General features: G+C 42.7%; 1 protein-coding gene across 9 annotated transcripts in view; it reads right to left on the reverse strand.

Moving 5' to 3' along the window:
- The window catches only part of plekha7b (pleckstrin homology domain containing, family A member 7b), a 463115-nt gene that overhangs the window by 141794 nt on the left and 301524 nt on the right, over positions 1 to 19797 (reverse strand). The window lies entirely within an intron of this gene.

A 19797-nucleotide genomic window follows, 5' to 3' on the forward strand; every position in this document is an offset into this window, starting at 1 on the left:
CTTGCCATGCTTAAGGTTTGAGAATAGATATCCCTTGGTTAGTCTGTAATTGCAGCTCTCTCATGGCAGGACTATGTAGATTGTACTGTATATCCATGCTGACTCATCAAGAATGTTATTTACAGTCATCTACCTGAAATAGCTCGAGACGTGTTGACCCATTTTACCAGTCTGTTCACATATTCTTGAAGTCGACTAACACTCTCTGTTTATAGGTTTTGCATCATCCACAAACTTCAAAAATGCACTCCCTGCAGGCAAGTCTCAGTCATTTACATGTAACCATCTCATTAACACATCTATTTCCTGAAGAAATTAGTTATAAGGTGCTTTATTAAATGCCTTTTCGAAGTCCAAATTGAATGTATGTACACTACCTTTTGAAACACACGATTACGTCAAAGAAATTTATCAGGTTTGACATACACAATTCACTTCATATATAACAAACCCATGCTGGTTGTTAGTTATCAATTCATACTACTCCCATTTGAGAACTACCTTTGTCCTCGACAATGATTTCCAATAGCTTTCCCCTGACACTAAAATGATTGAGCCATCTCTCAATTATTGAACAGGGACATAACAACTGCAATTTTCCAAACCTCTTGACACAGCTGTAATATCCAAGAAAGATTATGCTTAGAGTTTCAGCTTCTCTTAGCAACCCAAGATGCGCCTACTACAAGCTTACACAATACCGGCCTGATTGCACTGTCCTGAGTGAATGCATGATAAGTTGGATGCTTTTCATGTAAGCCTCTTGGTAAAGGTCACATGAATACAACAAGACAGGATGTACATTAGTACAAGGTTACAATCTGATTGCAAACATTATCTTTTTCATACCAAAAACCTGGCATGCAATATCATTTACACTGAGCTACCCAAGTTACCCACTATGCACAAAATTATACTCAAGCATTAGCAAAACTGTACATTAATCCATGGAGTTCCTCTTGTCAGTCTCCTTACATTCATGAGTGTTGTCAGCTTTCCCTGTAGTGTCTGCCAGTGGGATGATGTCTTCTCAAGACCCGGGACAAATTCCCTTACCTGAGTCTACCAATTGATTTTACTGCAAACAACATGTAGATGTAGGGGTATGGGTGGGTTACGCTTCAGCGGGGCGGTGTGGACTTGTTGGGCCGAAGGGCCTGTTTCCACACTGTAAGTAATCTAATCTAATCTAAAAAAAAACACACTTTCCATTTGGTTAAAATCAAAATACATTTGAATGCTGAAAATCTGACAGTAATTAGAAAATGCTAGCAAAATTCAGTAGGTCTGGCAGCAACTGAGGAGAGACAGGGATTCAGGGTGGGGGCGGTCATAGCTGGTGGTGGTTAGAGAGAAAGAAAGAAAAAAAGAATGAAAGAAAGAGACAGAGACAGCGTTAACGTTTTGAGTCAGGTGTGACTCTTCCTCCAAGCTGCGACTCAGACTCTGAACATTTCAAGTTTGCATCACTCAATTTGTTTGTCTGCTTTCCAACCAATATATGCAACGAGAACTGTAAAGCTCTTCTGGAATATTTAGACATGCTCACCTGAGCTCATGACTTGTTTCTGCTGAGATGAGTAGCTTTTGCTTACAGCCTATGATGTCAAATTCCAGACCTTCAGTCTTCTTTGCATTGGGCTCTCAGACTAACTTGTCCTTTTGCCATCATGTTGCCTCAACCTTCACTTCAATGGATTGATTTTGAATCGTCCCATTGAGCCAATTTGCACAGATTCATGAAGGGCATGAAACACCACTGTCCATCTCACAAGCATTTCCAATTAACACTCTCCATCTACAATCATTCCAACTGTTAAAAAAACACTTATTTCCTTCAGACTTGATTTGGCCAAACTACTCTTAAAAGGTGTAGACTGAATTCTTTGAATCTTTGTATAACACCACTCAGGTTACCCATACTCAATTTGTCCCTAATCAGCCATCAATCTTTTAACTGTAGGATATTTTCAACAGTCCAAAATGACTTAGGGTTCCCATTATTTCCTCATTCTCTTCCTTTGTCCTTCATTGCTCAAAGTGAAACCAAAAATAGTTACACCTCAATTCTCAATCATCTGGCAACTCTTCACTGTGATGTGGTGCATCTGAGAAACACAAACAGTGAACAATGACAGGAATCAATCAAGCAGAAGGCAGCACAATAAGGAAGAATGGTAGAAAATGGGAAACGATGACAGAGGATACTCAACCACAGGTATGTATGCTTCAGTGGAGGCCAATACTTGGGTATCAAGGCATGGAGGGTTTCAAAGAACAATATACTTGTTGCATTTCCACAAACTATAAAGCTGAAGAACAGAACATATGCAACTGAATTACATTTCATGTATTACAATTCCCATTAAAGTTTGAAGAAAAGAAAAACTATTTTCCAAAGAGTATGTACTTCCTAAGTGTGGAAAAACATTTTAAAATATTAGTACCGTAGTAACACTCATTACAAACAACCATGAAATTCAACCTTGCCCTTTCACTCAGATGCCCCATGAAAATACTGACAGGCAGTTTATGCTTGTAACATAATCAGAAATGTTTCACTAATAAGATATAGCTATATTAAAGTTTCATCTGCCTCTTAGCACTGCTCTAGCATTCTATAAAAGAACATAACGTAAATAGGCAAATTCTAGAGTCAATTGCAGTGCAATTATTGAAGCAAATTTGACAAATTCCTGTGATTCACTTGCTATTATTCTTCTGAAAGACGAAGTTAATAGAGGTCTTTAAACTGTTGCATGTTAATGATTAGTGCAGAGCTCTTTATATGGGAAAACTAGAATATATGATTCATGAATGTCTAAAATAGAAGACCTTTTGTTCTCTTTCTTTGAAGGTATAACATTTTCGCTTTGCATCAGCAAGAGGACACAATTGCCTTGAAGTCAATTTGGAATGTCAGTAACGGATTACCTGAACACATTTTATCTGAAGTTACTCTACTGACTGTTTCAACAAAGGTTTTCCTGCTTTCATCAGAAACAGGCAAACTGCTTGGTGAATAGGGCATACCCAGTGGCACCCTCGAAGAGACCAGCATGGGATCCAAGTGATTTTCATCGTAGATCCTCAAACTTGGACAAACAGCTTGAAACATTCACTCCAATAACTATTGCACCAAAAGTAAATTGGGCAGTTTGCTTGCTTGCCAAATCCCTGTACGTCAACAGTTTAAAAGACTGTGCATTTAGCATCAGGAATAGGGAAAAAAAATCAACATCCCAAAAAGCAGGTGTCATGACTGCAGAACCTGAAGCATAAAGCATCTAAAAGATAGTCAGTGTTCAGTTCCATTCACAACATTGAAGCAGTCCATGCCCAAATGCAGCAAGGACCGACCAACATTCAAGTTTGGGCTGATAAGTGGCAAGTAAAATCTGCACAACACAGGTGTCAGGCACTAACCATCTCTTTAAAAAAAACATAACCATCACCCTTCAAAATGCCATCATCATCACTGAATCACCAACCAACAACCGCTTGGCTGTTACCTTTAACCTGAAACTGAACTCAACCAGCCATTTAAATACTACAGTTACTGAGCTGAGAATAACTCACACCCGACTCTCCACTCCGCCTCTGCCCCCACTCCCAGAGCTTGTCTACCTTGTACAAAGCACAAATCAGGAATGTGTTGGAAATCTCCCTACTCACATGAACAAATGTAATTCCCACAGAACCCAAGAAACTCAACACCATTCAGGATAAAACAGGTCACTAGGCAGGGTACAAACAATGACTGCAGATGCTGGAAACCAGATTCTGGATTAGTGGTGCTGGAAGAGCACAGCAGTTCAGGCAGCATCCGAGTAGCTTCGAAATCGACATTTCGGGCAAAAGCCCTTCATCAGGAATAAAGGCAGTGAGCCTGAAGCGTGGAGAGATAAGCTAGAGGAGGGTGGGGGTGGGGAGAAAGTAACAGAGTACAATGGGTGAGTGGGGGAGGAGATGAAGGTGATAGGTCAAAGGAGGAGAGAGTGGAGTGGATAGGTGGAAAAGGAAATAGGCAGGTCGGACAAGTCCGGCAGGCAACCGACCTTATATCTTCAACATTCACTCCATCCACCACCAATACACAATGGCAGCAGTGTGTACCATCTGCAAGAGGCACTGCAACATAGGTCCCAAGACAGCACCTTCCAAGTCTACAATGTCTACCACAAGAACAAGGAAAGCAGATAAATTGTAATACCATCTACATATTTGCCTTCAAGACACACATCATTCTGATTTGAAGTATGTCACAATTTCTTCACTATTGCTTGGTCAAAATCCCAGAACTCTTACGCAACAGCACTGTGGGTGCCTTGACATCCCAAGAACCACAGTAGTTCAAGACAACAGCTCAACATCACCATAAGATGAATTAGGTGGCAATAAATGTTGGGCCTACTCAAATGACCCTTTAGCTACGATTAAAGACAAGAAAATTCAGAACTGGTGCAAAACATACAAGCAACAATCAGAAAAAAATCTCCAAAACCTCTATCTGCTCTTATCCTGATACCAGCTGATTATTCCTTTAACTATTGCTCAAAATAGTTGCCTCCTTACTTACACTGCTGATGAATAAGCAAGCAAAGACAAAACCAGAAAATTGTTCATTTCCTAATGTCACTGTTCTCTATTCCAAATTATACATGCAATACTGCTACTTTCTGATGGGACCTTTAATTTGCAAAATATATGTTTGCCCAAAGGTTGGAACAATAATCAACTGCAGCATTAAATCTGCACAACTAGCAATAATTCTACTGGAGACCAGGACCACACCACAATCTGTTCACCCCTGTAATTTAAACAGAAAGAGAAAGACCACCAGAAGTTCTCTCGCAGACAACTTGGGACCAATGATCAGTTGCTGGCAGCCAGATCTCTCTCAAAAAATTATCCCTGGAAACTAGACAACCCAATTGCCATAAAACATACAGCTGTCTGCAAAGCACATTGATATCATAAGTGGAATTAAATTACTCCTTGGAAAGTATTGTATTATTTTGCTAACACACTGAACAACAACAACAATACATTTATAGAGCACACCAGTTTGTTTTTGCTGTGTAATTTAGATAACATAAATCAAGAATCTCACAATGTCCAGATTGGGAACTTGCACAACCGCCAAATGTAAGTTGACACACTCAACATTCTCAATTGCTGGAAATCAATATCTGTGAAATGTAAAATATGGTGGGATGGGGATGACAGTGGTGGATGACAAGAGATAGGAATATCTTTCAGGGAATCATATTTTCAGTAGGTTTGATCCCTGTTCAAATCTCTTGCTGCAATGCACGGTGGAACACATTTGAAAATGATCAATCTGTACAATGCATTGAAAAATAAAATGCGGGTGTCATCAATTTAACTGCATACATACCATAGGAGACACTCCTAAGCATGGAGGGAGATGGTAGGGTTGAATGGCTGCTTCGGTTCCAAAACATAATCTCCTAATTTTGGCAGAATTACAATTACTCTTTTTTTTAAATCTACCATCTGTCCTAAGTTTTTACAGATATAAAAAACTCAACTCACCACAAAAGGATGTTACTGCAAATATTAGTGGATAGTTTGAATAATTTCACCTTTGATTTATGGGTAACCTTATAACCTAATGTGATATTCAACGAAGAAAGGAAAATTAAGATCCTATATTCAATTTGCGATTTGTGCCAAGTTAACAGATCTCAAAAGATACTAATAATTGGTTACTGCTGGCCCAAAAACAAAGAAAAACGTCCTTTCCTTTTCTGCTCCTGATCAGCTTTCAGGAACTGTTGTTGCAAATAGTGGGCTATAGCAGGGTCTGACTGTACAATGATCTAGTTTTGACACTGCAAGTTAAATTTAGCCACATGCAAGTCATGAATTTCAATAGGACAGAAAAGTGAAATCAGAAAACATTGTTACACTTCCTAATCACTGATGGCATCCATGCTTATGCTCCATTATGTCGTCTGTTTATATAAAGCTAATCTGTATTTTCCCATTGACTGCACATTACACCTCCTGTCAATGTAACCCAATAATCCATAAAGCAGCCAGAATACTCTCACAAACACTATATCAGCAGCAAAACATCAATGTCTGCAAAACTTAGAGGGTGACATCAGACAAATATTTCCTGACTTCTGCGATCAACAGGATATAAACAGGTCCAGAAGCAACCTCAAAACCTCCTACACGGAATGTGGTAGTTGTAAAAAATTTAATAGATGTTAATAAATGTGGATATATTTTGCGTTTTGCCCATATAACATTTTCTCACTAAAATTACAAACTGACGTCTTGACTATTTGCCAAGTCGATAAATCTCAGAACCTGAAAATGCTTAAGTTCAGTATCTTTACAATAATGACAATTTTCATAGTGGGGAGGACATCACCCAGTATGAACACACACCTGGACGACTACATAATTCAGCAAAGTCGACTTTTCAGTAGCTGTGGCATCTGCCTTGGTCTGTTGTCTGCAGGTACAAGTCATTAGGAAGGCAAGTGGAATTTTGCCCTTCATTGCTAAAGGGGTTGAGTTTAAAAGCAGAGAGTTATGGTTCCAGCTGTACAAGATGCTGGTGAGGCCACACCTGGAGAACTGTGTGCAGATTTGATCTCCTTACTTAAGAACGTATGTAGTGACACTGGAGTTGGATGCAGAGGAGGTTCACTAGGTTGATTCCGGAGTTGAGGGGGTTGGTTTATGAAGAGAGGCTGAGTAGATTGGGATTATATTCACTGGAATTCAGAAGGAGGAAGGGGATCTAAGAGAAACATGTAAAATTACGAAGGGAATCGATAAGATATAAATAGATAAGATGTTTCCATTGGTGAATGAGACGAGAACAAAAGGGCATGGCCTCAAGATTAGAGGAAGCAGGTTTAGAACTGAGCTGAGAGGGAACCTTTCACCCAGGGGGTTGTTAATCTATGGAAGTACTTGCCCAGGGAAGTAGTTGACGTGACCTCAGTAATCACTTTTAAAGCCAAGATAGATCCTTTTTCTGAAAAATAAAGGAACTCCACGGATAAGTGGAACGAGTCCACAAAAACATTAGCCATGACCTTGAGTGGTGGAGCAGGCTCGAAGGGCTGAGCAGCCGACTCCTGCTCCTAGTTCTTATCTGCCTTTCAATACTGAAATGAGGGGCCTGCATCCAACACTGAAACCTCTTCGAATGTCTCTGAAAGTAGATTTTTTTCCCCCAAATTTATCTTCATGAGGTACTAGGAGGTACCACATCAATACTGTCATCATTCAAGGCCCATAATTATTTCTATTAGCATACTTTATACTTCAGCTGACCTCATTAACGGGTCAAGAAATTACAACAATTAGCACACCTGACCCATGATTTATCCTTGTTCTCTCCTCTTTCCCCAAGTGCTGACTCTTACCGGAAATCAACTCAGTGTTTTCTGTGATGGATTTCTTAAAGGACGTCTCGCTGCAAGGCCCAGCGTTTTCATTTTTTCTTACGCTGTTGTCCCAAAATCACCTCAGACTGTGTGACACCCTTATTGTCCCCGGTTATCATTTTCTCCTACTTGCCTCTGGCAGAAGAAACCACCACTGTTGTGGTATCCCAGGATCCTGGCCATCAGTGCCATGTTCGAAGCTCAGCTGTGTGCCCAGTCAATTGTTAAGAGTTTGGAGTGTCCTTCACCATGCAAGTAGTAGGACAGCAATCACAAACCAACACCACTTAGGGCACATGATGGCATAACTGGCACTTCACTTCACTTACAATTGCACATTTATCACCCTTTAAGCACCAGACCACACACCTTACCCATCCTTAGACAGCGCTGTAAGATGCGATATTGCTAAGTCAGTGTTTTCATCTCCCAATGTAGAATGTAGTTCAACATGTTGTGGCTGCAATAATAATATCCATGGAAGCCTTCAAACCAAAGTTTTAAATTCAGTAACACAAAAACAGACAAAGAAACAACAAACTGAAGCCACATTCATTTCAAAGCAGGAACAAACTGTTTGCCTTTCAAGCACCAATAAATTGACACAATGAACAATCACTGCACCAGCTCACAACTATTGGAATTGGGTGTCAATTAAGTGTAGTATTGCCCAATGACCCAAAAGAGCATTCGGACATCCTGGGGATGTACACGATGGTACATAAATGTAAGTTCTTTAAAAAGGGTGGCACGGTGGCACAGTGGTTAGCACTGCTGCCTCACAGCGCCAGAGACCCGGGTTCAATTCCAGCCTCAGGCGACTGTCTGTGTGGAGTTTGTACATTCTCCCTGTGTCTGCGTGGGTTTCCTCCGGGTGCTCTGGTTTCCTCCCACAGTCCAAAGATATGCAGGTCAGGTGAATTGACCATGCTAAATTGCCCGTAGTATTAGGTAAAGGGGTAAATGTAGGGGAATGGGTGGGCTGCGCTTCGGCGGGTCAGTGTGGACTTGTTGGGCCGAAGGACCTGTTTTCACAATAAGTAATCTTATCTAAAGGTGGTTTCCTCCTGCTCAAAGTAGTCTTCCTCAGAAGACTTCACCCATTCCTCCAACTCTTCAGCCATTACATCTCATCATTGCCAACACCAATCTTGTAGATGAGCACAGCAGGCAAGGATTATGTGGCATTCTCTATCCAGCATGTTTGTGATGTGGCCCTCTCAAAGCACAACAATTTCATTTTGCATTTAGGAGTAGATTGAAAGTGGCAAGTAATGCATATAAAGATTGGCAGTGGTGCTAGAAGAGCACAGCAGTTCAGGCAGCATCCAAGGAGCTTCAAAATCGACGTTTCGGGCAAAAGCCCTTCATCAGGAATAAAGGCAGTGAGCCTGAAGCGTGGAGAGATAAGCGAGAGGAGGGTGGGGGTGGGGAGAAAGTAGCATAGAGTACAATGGGTGAGTGGGGGAGGGGATGAAGGTGATAGGTCAAGGAGGAGAGGGTGGAGTGGATAGGTGGAAAAGAAGATAGGCAGGTAGGACAAGTCCGGACAAGTCATGGGGACAGTGCTGAGCTGGAAGTTTGGAACAAGGGTGAGGTGGGGGAAGGGGAAATGAGGAAGCTGTTGAAGTCCACATTGATGCCCTGGGGTTGAAGTGTTCCGAGGCGGAAGATGAGGCGTTCTTCCTCCAGACGTCTGGTGGTGAGGGAGTGGCGGTGAAGGAGGCCCAGGACCTCCATGTCCTCGGCAGAGTGGGAGGGGGAGTTGAAATGTTGGGCCACGGAGCGGTGTGGTTGATTGGTGCGGGTGTCCCGGAGATGTTCCCTAAAGCGCTCTGCTAGGAGGCGCCCAGTCTCCCCAATGTAGAGGAGACCGCATCGGGAGCAACAGATACAATAAATGATATTAGTGGATGTGCAAGTAAAAATTTGATGGATGTGGAAGGCTCCTTTAGGGCCTTGGATAGAGGTAAGGGAGGAGGTGTGGGCGCAAGGTTTACAGTTCCTACAGTGGCAGGGGAAAGTGCCAGGATGGGAAGGTTGATTGAGTTGGGGGGGGGGGCGTGGACCTGACCAGGTAGTCTTTGCGGAAGGCGGAAAGGGGTGGGGAGGGAAATATATTCCTGGTGGTGGGGTCTGTTTGGAGGTGGCAGAAATGTCGGCGGATGATTTGGTTTATGCAAAGGTTGGTAGGGTGGAAGCTGAGCACCAGGGGCGTTCTGTCCTTGTTACGGTTGGAGGGGTGGGGTCTGAGGGCAGAGGTGCGGGATGTAGACGAGATGCGTTGGAGAGCATCTATAACCACGTGGGAAGGGAAATTGTGGTCTCTAAAGAAGGAGGCCATCTGGTGTGGTTTGTGGTGGAAGTGGTCCTTCTGGGAGCAGATCCGGCGGAGGTGGAGGAATTGGGAATACGGGATGGCATTTTTGCAAGAGGTAGGGTGGGAAGAGGTGTAATCCAGGTAGCTGTGGGAGTCGGTGGGTTTGTAAAAAATGTCAGTGTCAAGTCGGTCGTCATTAATGGAGATGGAGAGGTCCAGGAAGGGGAGGGAGGTGTCAGAGATGGTCCAGGTAAATTTAAGGTCAGGGTGGAACATGTTGGTGAAGTTGATGAATTGCTCAACCTCCTCGCGGGAGCACGAGGTGGCGCCAATGCAGTCATCAATGTAGCGGAGGAATAGATGGGGAGTGGTGCCAGTGTAATTACGGAAGATCAACTGCTCTACGTAGCCAACAAAGAGACATGCATAGCTGGGGCCCATACGTGTGCCCATGGCTACCCCTTTGAATCTTCCCACTTCCTCCAGACCAAAGGAGAAATTGTTAAGGGTGAGGACCAGTTCGGCCAAACAAATGAGTGTGTCGGTGGAAGGGTACTGTTGGGGATGTCTGGAGAGGAAAAAAAACGGAGGGCTTGGTGGCCCTGGTCATGGCGGATGGAGGTGTAGAGGGATTGGATATCCATGGTGAAGATGAGGCATTGAGGGCCGGAGAAACGGAAGTTTTGGAGGAGGTGGAGGGCGTGGGTGGTGTCTCGAACGTATGTGGGGAGTTCCTGGACTAGGGGGGATAGGACAGTGTCAAGGTAGGTAGAGATGAGTTCAGTGGGGCAGGAGCATGCTGAGACAATGGGTCGGCCAGGGTGGTCAGGCTTGTGGATCTTGGGAAGGAGGTAGAACCGGGCAGTGTGGGGTTCCCGGACTATGAGGTTGGAAGCTGTGGGTGGGAGATCTCCTGAGGTGAGGAGGTTCTGTATGGTCTGGGAGATGATGGTTTGATGATGGGGCGGATGGGGTCATGGTCGAGGGGGCAGTAGGAAGAGGTGTCCTCGAGTTGGCATTTGGCTTCAGCGGTGTAGAGGTCAGTGTGCCAGACTACCGCTGCACCCCCTTTATCCGCTGGCTTGATGGTGAGGTTGGGATTGGAGCAGAGGGATTGGAGGGCTGCGCATTGTGAGGGTGAGAGGTTGGAGTGGGGGAGGTGGGTAGACAGGTTAGGCGGTTAATGTCCCCGCGGCAGTTGGAAATGAAGAGGTCGAGGGCAGGTAATAGGCCAGCGCGGGGTGTCCAGGTGGATGTAGTGTGTTGGAGGTGAGCGAAGGGGTCCTCGGAAGGTGGGCGGGAATCCTGATTGTGAAAGTAAGCTCAGATGCGGAGGCAATGGAAGAATTGTTTGACGTCACAGCGTGTATTAAATTCATTGATGCGTGAACGGAGGGGGATGAAGGCGAATCCTTTGCTGAGGACTGATTGTTCGTCCTCAGTGAGGAGGAGGGGAAATGGTGAAAACTCGGCAGGGCTGGGAGCTGGGATCTGGTGTGGGTGTAGAGCTGGGAGTGGGGGCAGAAACTGTAACTGGAGTGGGTGTGATGGTGGGGGAATGGAGGGTGGAGTCATGAGCAGGGGTAGTGTTCCCCTCAGGGTTCTGGGGGGTGGGGATAGTGACAGTGGGGTCTGTGGGGGGCATGTCAGCAGAATGCAGGTGAGTGGCACTGGTGGGGGCGGAAGTGGTGGTGACCACGGCAGTAGGGGTGGCGGAAGTCACTGAGCATGTGGCATCAGCGATGATGTGAAGGGCGGAAGAGATGTCACGTGTGATGCATGAGGAATTATGAGGGGTGGAAGTGGTTGTGGGAGTGGCCACAATGGGTGCGGAAGTGACATCATTAATCAGCATGGGGGTGACAGCTGCATCAGCCGCATGGCTAATGGCATTTGAGTCGATTCAGAGGCCAGGAGAATCTTCTGGAATGTTTGAGGAGCGCTGGTTATGGAGGTGGGTAGATAAAAGTTTGTTGTACTTACAGTTTTTGATGTTTGAGATGGAATTGAAATACTTTTTGTTGAGAGTATGAATTCTCCTGAGGATGTAGTACAGAGAGGGTCCTTTGCAATTCTGAGAGTGTGTGGCCCTCAGCTGAGGCAGGGCTGATGTAGAGAGGTTAGGTGCCGGCGCATTGCTGCAAGCTTGGAGCGGAGGATCCTGAAGGAGAACTGTTGCTGGTGTTTTTGAATCTGTAGTCTGTACTGTTTGTCCTGTTTGGGTCCGAACTCTGCTGGTTTAAAGGTGGTCCGGAGTCCGTGTGGGATGAGTTGGTTACGGAGGCAGGCACTGAGGAAGCAAATGTGGCTGTGGTAGCGAGTTTGTTTCACGACATGGTTGAAGAGCTTCAGGGCAGAGGAAATGACCCTGGGAGTTACACTGGGAGAGGGACTCCCTGAGATTCTTGTCCAGAGAGGAGGAAAACTTCTTCAAGGCAGGCATCCTTGCAAGAGGATTTGCAGTAGGGTTACCTCGCAGAACCAATCTGCTAAGCATGGGGCCCTCCATAATCTCTATTTCCACTTTATTCTTGCATTTCCTGGCCAGCCTACTACAATTGATTGTTCCCATGTTCCCCACACCACTTCTTCAGCTCTCATTATCAGCCCCTGAGCTCCCGGCTCCACAGATTAGTCATGCCCACTAAATGTGTTCCATATCCCTACCTTTAGAGATCATAATATTGATGACCACCGATAAATCCCCTCAAAGTATTCCACATCCATCTATTAGCTATCTCCACCATTCCCAGCCCCCAGTCAATTATGTACGTTAAAGTTTTCCACCTCACCATCTACGCCTTCCCTGCATTTGAGGTTGCTATTTCCAAACCCCAGCATCGTGTACAACAACTTCCCTGACAAAGCATGAGAACTGTCCTACACTTTTAAATTCCCACTTATCCGCAGTACCACCTGTGCTGATCTTGAAACAGCTTTAATGGGACATTCTGATGACTGACCAAACCCCTGACTAAGCAGTGCGCAGCTCCTCAACTTGTGAATCCCTGATGACATGCACTGAACCTACAGGACTCACCGTGACACATGCCCCAGAATGTTGTGAAAAAGACCACTGATTGTGAATGCCTTTAAGCAGTTGATGGACCTTGACCAAGTCCCTGTACCGACCTTGATCTACTGTGAAAGGACCCCTTGACTGGTGGCAGAACCTGGTGGTAGAGGTCTACTCTACTTTGACTTTGAAGCGCTGCCACTTGGCTGAAGCACTTGCCATTTGTTTGCTGTGTCGGATGTGGCTGATGCATGATACAGCAGAGACACAGACATGAAAGAGTAAAGTCAGTCAGTCAACCTGTGCACCTGTGGAGACAGTTTCCTCTCTTGTTCACTGCTGACAACCATGAGAAGCTGGAGGCTGGAGGTGAAGAAGTTAACTTTTCGGGTGTAACCCTTCTTGGATTCCAGCATCTGCATGTTTTTTTTGTTTCAAACCATGAGAAGCTGCCTATCCTTCATCTGCATTTAGCAGTACAGAAAGACATAAGTACTGTGAACTTTTAAGATGTGTCTGAGGGGGCAAAGCACTGAAAGGTCAAGAAATGCGGAGTTGCTGAGAGTTTCAAAGCGGACACAAAGCGAGCAAGTATTGAGAGAGTGAATGAAATTCCCCGGGGTGCATCCAGGTCCAATCTGTGTGTGCAAAACACTCCATCATTTGCATTGCAATGAAAAGGTGCAGGTGCATGGAAGTTCCGATCCATACAACAAATGGATCAGACATATAGCATGAGGGTCTAATGAGCTTGGCACATGTCAGATGCCAAGGACCATTGACAGGGTTTATGTGCAGACAGTGCCTTTGTAGCATTCTCTAAGATATTGATGCCTCGTGTCCAAGATGAAGGTCTGGAAAAGCAAGTTAAGTTCCAGGTAACCACTCTAATTTTCATGACAGGAATTGTTGCCATCCGGTTTCTACTTTTAGAAGAGAATCTCAAAAGAAACCTATAACAGGACTAGACAGGGTAAATGCAGGAAGTATTTTCCCAATGATTGGGGAGTCCAGAACCAGGGATCACAATCTCAGAATAAGGAATACTGCATTTTGGACTGAGACAAGGAGAAATGTCATCACTTGGAGAGTACTGAGGATGTGGAATTCTCTGCCAGGAAGTGGTTGAGGTCAAAACATCAAATATTTTCGAGGAGGAGTGAAGTATAGTTCTTAGGGCCAAGAACAGATAAATGGTTATGGAAAGAAAGCAGGAAGGCACTTAATTGAATGATCATTGTCCACTGGGTGGAAAAAATGGAAAACTGCTCATTAAGAACATGATATTAATGGATGCTAAGATAGCAATGCAAGACCTCTCACCACACCCCAATAAGAATTTAAACTCACCATTCAACACTTGGTTGGAAAAAGAGGTTTTTAAAAACAACTTGACTTTGAGAAGTTCCTCCGTGGCCATCTCATGATCTTCTCAACTATCCTGCCTCCACATCAGCAGGGGCTAACAAGTTTCCACTCTTAATATTCACATTTTAAATTCCCAAGAAGGAACTAGTGACCCAACATTTCACCTAAAGGGAACACATATGAGTAACAAGCTCTGAGAAGCCTGGATAATTCTATAAAACACAGACATTTCCCTCTCTTGACAGATTCTGAGGACCAAACAGTACAAGATCTGTAAATCTATTTTTGAGAAACAATTGATTTGCAATTTTCAAGCAGACCCAACCATTATCATTTTTTTAGTACAGTACTTTTGAGAAGAAAAAACATGGACTATAGGGTATTAGATAAGTAAAGTACATTATAGAACTACTTTGAAGTATTTCATTTCAGTTTGGTGCTTCAGGTAAATCTTACATGTACAGTTACTTCCACTTCAAAAGGATTTGCAGTTGGAATGCCAAACCACATTCTATAATGTGAAATATTCCAAGATCCAGAAAATGACATTGCCTCAAGCATTCTGCAATGGAGAAGTGACAATATAGATGCAGCATTTTCATTTTTTTTAATAAAGGTTTTTAGCACAAGTTGTTCTTTTTGTTATAAAGTTAAAACAAATAATCACTTCCAAAGACTTCTTAATGATAATTTCTTGCAAAACATCATTCGATACAGTCATCTCATCAAGTCAGTACACCATCAGGAAACACGCGAGTTATACAAACATTCTTTATTTCACTCCTTTGTCAGTCAGGCGTATGGTAAATTTCTGCACAGTCAACTGTCTAATAATCACCAAGTCAATTGCCTGACAGAGAGGACACAATAAGACACAAACCAAGTAATTCTGAGGCTCAAAGACTTTAGCAGTGGTTTAATAATCAAGCATTAAAAAGTTCCAAGTGTCCCCATGAATTCTGATTGCAAGGTGGGTGCAGGAGTGCGATAGATGGTTCTCATCAGCCAAGAACCACTATTGGTCTAACCAGGATTGCATCAGGAAATTTGTTTCAACAATTACCTGGAATTAAATGAATGCTGCCTGTCTGAGGCAGGCTAAACCATTCGCTCACAAGCCAGAGAGGATGATAAATCTAGCTGCTTGGGATGACTGTGGATCTTGGAGAAAGCGAGGACGGCAGATACTGATGAGTCAGAGTTGAAAAGTGTGGCGCTAGAATGCACAGTAGGTCATACACATCCGAGGAGCAGAAGAGTCAACATTTCAGGCATAAGGTCTCCATCAGGAATGTGGAGGGGGAAAGGGGGCTTAGAGGTAAACAGGCAGGTGGGGGTGGACTGGAGGGGGTAGGTAGGTCAGAAAGTGATAGGTGGATGCAGGTGTACCTTATTCAGCTATTGCAGAGCAACGTGTTATAGTTTACCATAATCTAATCACAAAGGAAAGCAGTCTTTGAGAAACACGAACCACAAAGCAACGATGCTTACTTTTCACGATGTGCAGCCAAACTCATCAAAAAGCGAAGAGTTGCTTGGCCCCTGGTTTGGTCACTAAATGATCAATCATAAGAACATATTGTTGTACCAGTGGGTCTATGGAACTTCAACAGTAACTGCATTCCTCAAAAAGGCACTGAACCCTGGATTGAAAAACTTAGTTTCATTCTTAACCTTCCATTCTTCCAAACAATCTCCAAGTTCTCAACTATATTAAAGACATAAATAAAAGCAAAATATTGTTTTTATTTCACATTTCCAACATCTGTAAAGTGCTAGAAGATAGTCAGTAGGTCTGGCAGCCTCTAGATCAAGTGAAACAAGAGTTAACAGTTGAAAATAATAATTCTTCAGAAATGATCTGCAAGCCACCAGAATTCAGAGCAGGTTGCATGGTCCGCTTCACTCTTCTATCTTAGCCTGAATTAAAGACAATCCCGAAATATAACCACATATAACCTTGCACTTGTAATAATATTACACACAGTTGCATTCGTCAGAGGATCTTTTTGGTGAAAGGTTCTTATGGGTCAGTCAGGAAGTGGAAACCCATACTCACTGATTGAAAGCAAGCCAACTGATGATTTCAATGAGACAAATGGTAAGTGACATTGCAAACTGCAGCACTTGAATGGTTTTTAATATCTCAAGAGGAGCTCAGTCCTGTTCATTTATTTCATACTGGCCCTGCCAAATGTTCCGAGTAGTTTTGGATTTGATGGGCTGTCACAACCAAGTAAATTATTCAGAGGTGATAGATAAGAAAGCACTCCTTCTAACAACCACATATCCCCTATCCCATATTGGTGACTATAGCACTTTTTAGAAAGCATAATAAAAGTGGTCAAATTAACATTTTAAAAAATTCATTTTCCCTTCCCTCATTCCTCCTGTGCACGTCAAAACACCAACAACTTATCATTAAAAATTTTAATGTTCAAGTTGGTGTAGTATTTTTGTGATTTGACCTCTGCTTTTACTTTTTAAGTGTTTGTTTCCTCTCCCAGTGTGTGGTATTGAATAAGTGTTGCTTGAAACAGTTCACTGCCACTAATCTTCCTTTGTCATCAGCCTGCCATGTGATTAGTGGTAGACTATTGAGCATACACCATTCTGTACACCCTCCAGAAGATGCACTGTTCTTCGATATCAAGAACTGCATTGCAATGCAGTTGGTCAGGCTTAATTACTAGGATTAGGCATGAATTAACCTCCAATGGTGTGTATTACCTGACTCAACCATGTGGGTGTGAATATTTGATTGAAGATTCCAACAGACATTAATTATAACCATTATGTACAAACTTTAATTTCCTTAGGCACAGACAGATCTGGGCTTATGATAACCTATTATGTTATGTTACAACAGAAGAGCATGCTTCCAGTCGTGAGGCATGCTTCAAGCAATCAGAGGCAAGATGGAGTATGAGACCCAAATGCCCTTCACTCACATGATCTGAGCATGTCTCTTAAAAGGCATACTGCTGTACTGATTGTGACATGTTATAAATACTCCTCTTTATTTCATGATAAAAACTTCATTGAGGAGGTGGTGGCACAGTCATAATGCCACTCAATGTGTAATCCAGAGCCCCAAGCTTATCCATCTTGGGACACTGGTTCAAATACCCTAATGGTGGATAGCAAAACATGAATTCAATAGAGAGTTTGGAATAAAATTAAAAACAGCTCAACAGTAAATATACAAGGACTTGTAAAGCACAAAATCCCATTTGGTTCACCAGTGCCTTTTCAGGAAGGCTATTTTTATCTGGTCTGGCCTGGCCTATTGTGACTTTAGCCCCACAGTAATGAGGGTAATCTCAACTGCCCTTTGTGTAATTGAAGATGGGAAATAAATGCTGGCCTAGCCAGAAAAATCTAGAAATCATTGTACATAAGCTTCGTTCAAAAATCCAGCAAAACAGTTTACAGAACAAACATTTCAAACTTCAATACAATGTGTTGTATGATTCAAGAATTGTCCTGATCTGGCACGATCATAACCATCTGGAGAAGTAGGCATTATTTTCTGTTACACTGGTTTGACAAAGTGGTCATCTTGCTGTTTGTAGTCATCCAATATCATCACATAACGCAGTGTTCTTTATAATTCTCAGCTCACCATGAGCATGCCCTAAATTGCTCCAAGCTGCCTTGTGTTCTTTTGCAGTTTAGGACCATGATCAGTAATACGGTGTATGATTACACTGGCTGTATATTTTAGAAACCTTTACTGGCATTAAAGCATTTGTACATCTAACTTGTATCCTTGGTCGAGTGTGCTAATTCAGTCATTCTGTATTTATGTTTCGATTGTACACTTTTTGCAAATCCCATCAACTTTGAAGAAAAATATTCAATCTTGGAATGGTTTGACAATTAGTTGCTGGACAAAGTCATTCACACTTCTAAGTACAAGTCATGCACTCTTACTATTAGCATTATATGGAAACCCAGCAATGCAATGCAAAAACCTTGCTTTTTTTAGCCTCACATGCGTTCATGACTCACAGAATATCCTAATATTGTACATCCCTCACCAATATCCTCTTGTTTTAAATCCTTTTTAGCAGAGGAAACAGTTTCTCTTATCGACACTGCCCAATCCCCTCACAATTTTGAAATTATTGATCAAAATGTCTCCATACCTTTCTCCTCTCCAAGGAAACCAGTCCCAACATCTTCAGTGAATAACGTTTCTCATCCATGGAACCATTCTTGTAAACTAATTCTGCACTTTCACTAAATCACATCCTTCCTATAAAATGTATACAGTAATCCACCTGGGTCTAACAAAATGATGCTGGTGTAATATAGTATTGATATCTTGACAAAAAACATTTGGGATGGGGACTTAATTGGCCTTGAAAAATGACTTGCAGAGACAAACACAATTCACCAATACATGGCCAGATAAACAAACCTTCTTGGGTACATCTTTAATATTAGGCCAATCGTGGATGATGATCTTTTGAACTCTTGTCGTTACTCATTTTGGGGTAGCTGCCGATGGCATGAACCAAAGTAAATGTTTGCCAAAGTGTAATAGATCAACCTTAAGAATATCTTCAATATTGTCATGCACTTGACATAATAATTCTGATATCTGACTTGTATCGCATATCATCATTTTCTTGAATCTTGACAAACTGTTCCTACAAACGTGATGGTGCACTCAGTATCCATCTGGTGAATTTCAGTTTTAATGGCTTATGATCTTTTTCAACAGCAATGTTTTGCCAGATAAGTATGTGATAAACTGTAGGATGCCAAATGCCAGAAGTAACATCACACATTATACATTGGAAAAGTTGGCTTGTGCAGATGACAGGTGGCGAACTGCCTCTTTCCTGGGGTCATGGTATTGCAGTAGAAAGGTTCTGACCATTCAAAGAATCTAAAACCTATGAGTAGTCACCTTGCTGCACCGTCATGACCTTCCTCTTGAGCAAGCCTTCAGCAGAGATACTTTGCTCATCGAGTTGGGAACTATGATGTGAGGATGCTGAACAAGCTGATGTTACATCACGGAACCTCTTTAACCAGTCACCTGAATTAGTACAGACTACATGGGTGGTGTAAAGGAAGGTATCTGGCTGAGACTGACCCAGCACTTGTACAATTGAATATGAATCCTTGCCATCATGCTGCTGACACCAGTAGGTGAAAAGGGTTGTCATGCTCTGCATTTGCCTTACCCAAGACTGCATTAGCATCAGTTATACAAACACTAAAAAGGACATATGCATCGTCAGAACATTTCTTCACTAATAATCCAAATGATAACTACAGGCAAAAAAATACTGCCCAAAAGGTGTCCAGAATGTCATGAGGTTTTGGGATTCTTGCACTAAATTTGTAGACCAGATACTTTGCACCTTAGAAATGAGTCTTGCTTCAGTAAATTGGCATTTGACACTTCACCGCTGGTATTTTGAGTGGACACTTTTTCAAATGAAAGATTAGGCATTTTGAACAAAGGGATTGTCTTTTGATGCAAATGTTTCTTTAAAAAAGACAGAGTCATAGTCAGAGAGATGTACAGCATGGAAACAGACCCTTCGGTCCAACCTTCCATGCCGACCAGATATCCTAACATAGTCCCACCCGTCAGCATCCGGCCCATATCTTCCTATTCATATGATGGAGAA

This window comes from Chiloscyllium punctatum, chromosome 22 (assembly GCF_047496795.1).
Source record: "Chiloscyllium punctatum isolate Juve2018m chromosome 22, sChiPun1.3, whole genome shotgun sequence".
Classification (NCBI taxonomy): domain Eukaryota; kingdom Metazoa; phylum Chordata; class Chondrichthyes; order Orectolobiformes; family Hemiscylliidae; genus Chiloscyllium; species Chiloscyllium punctatum.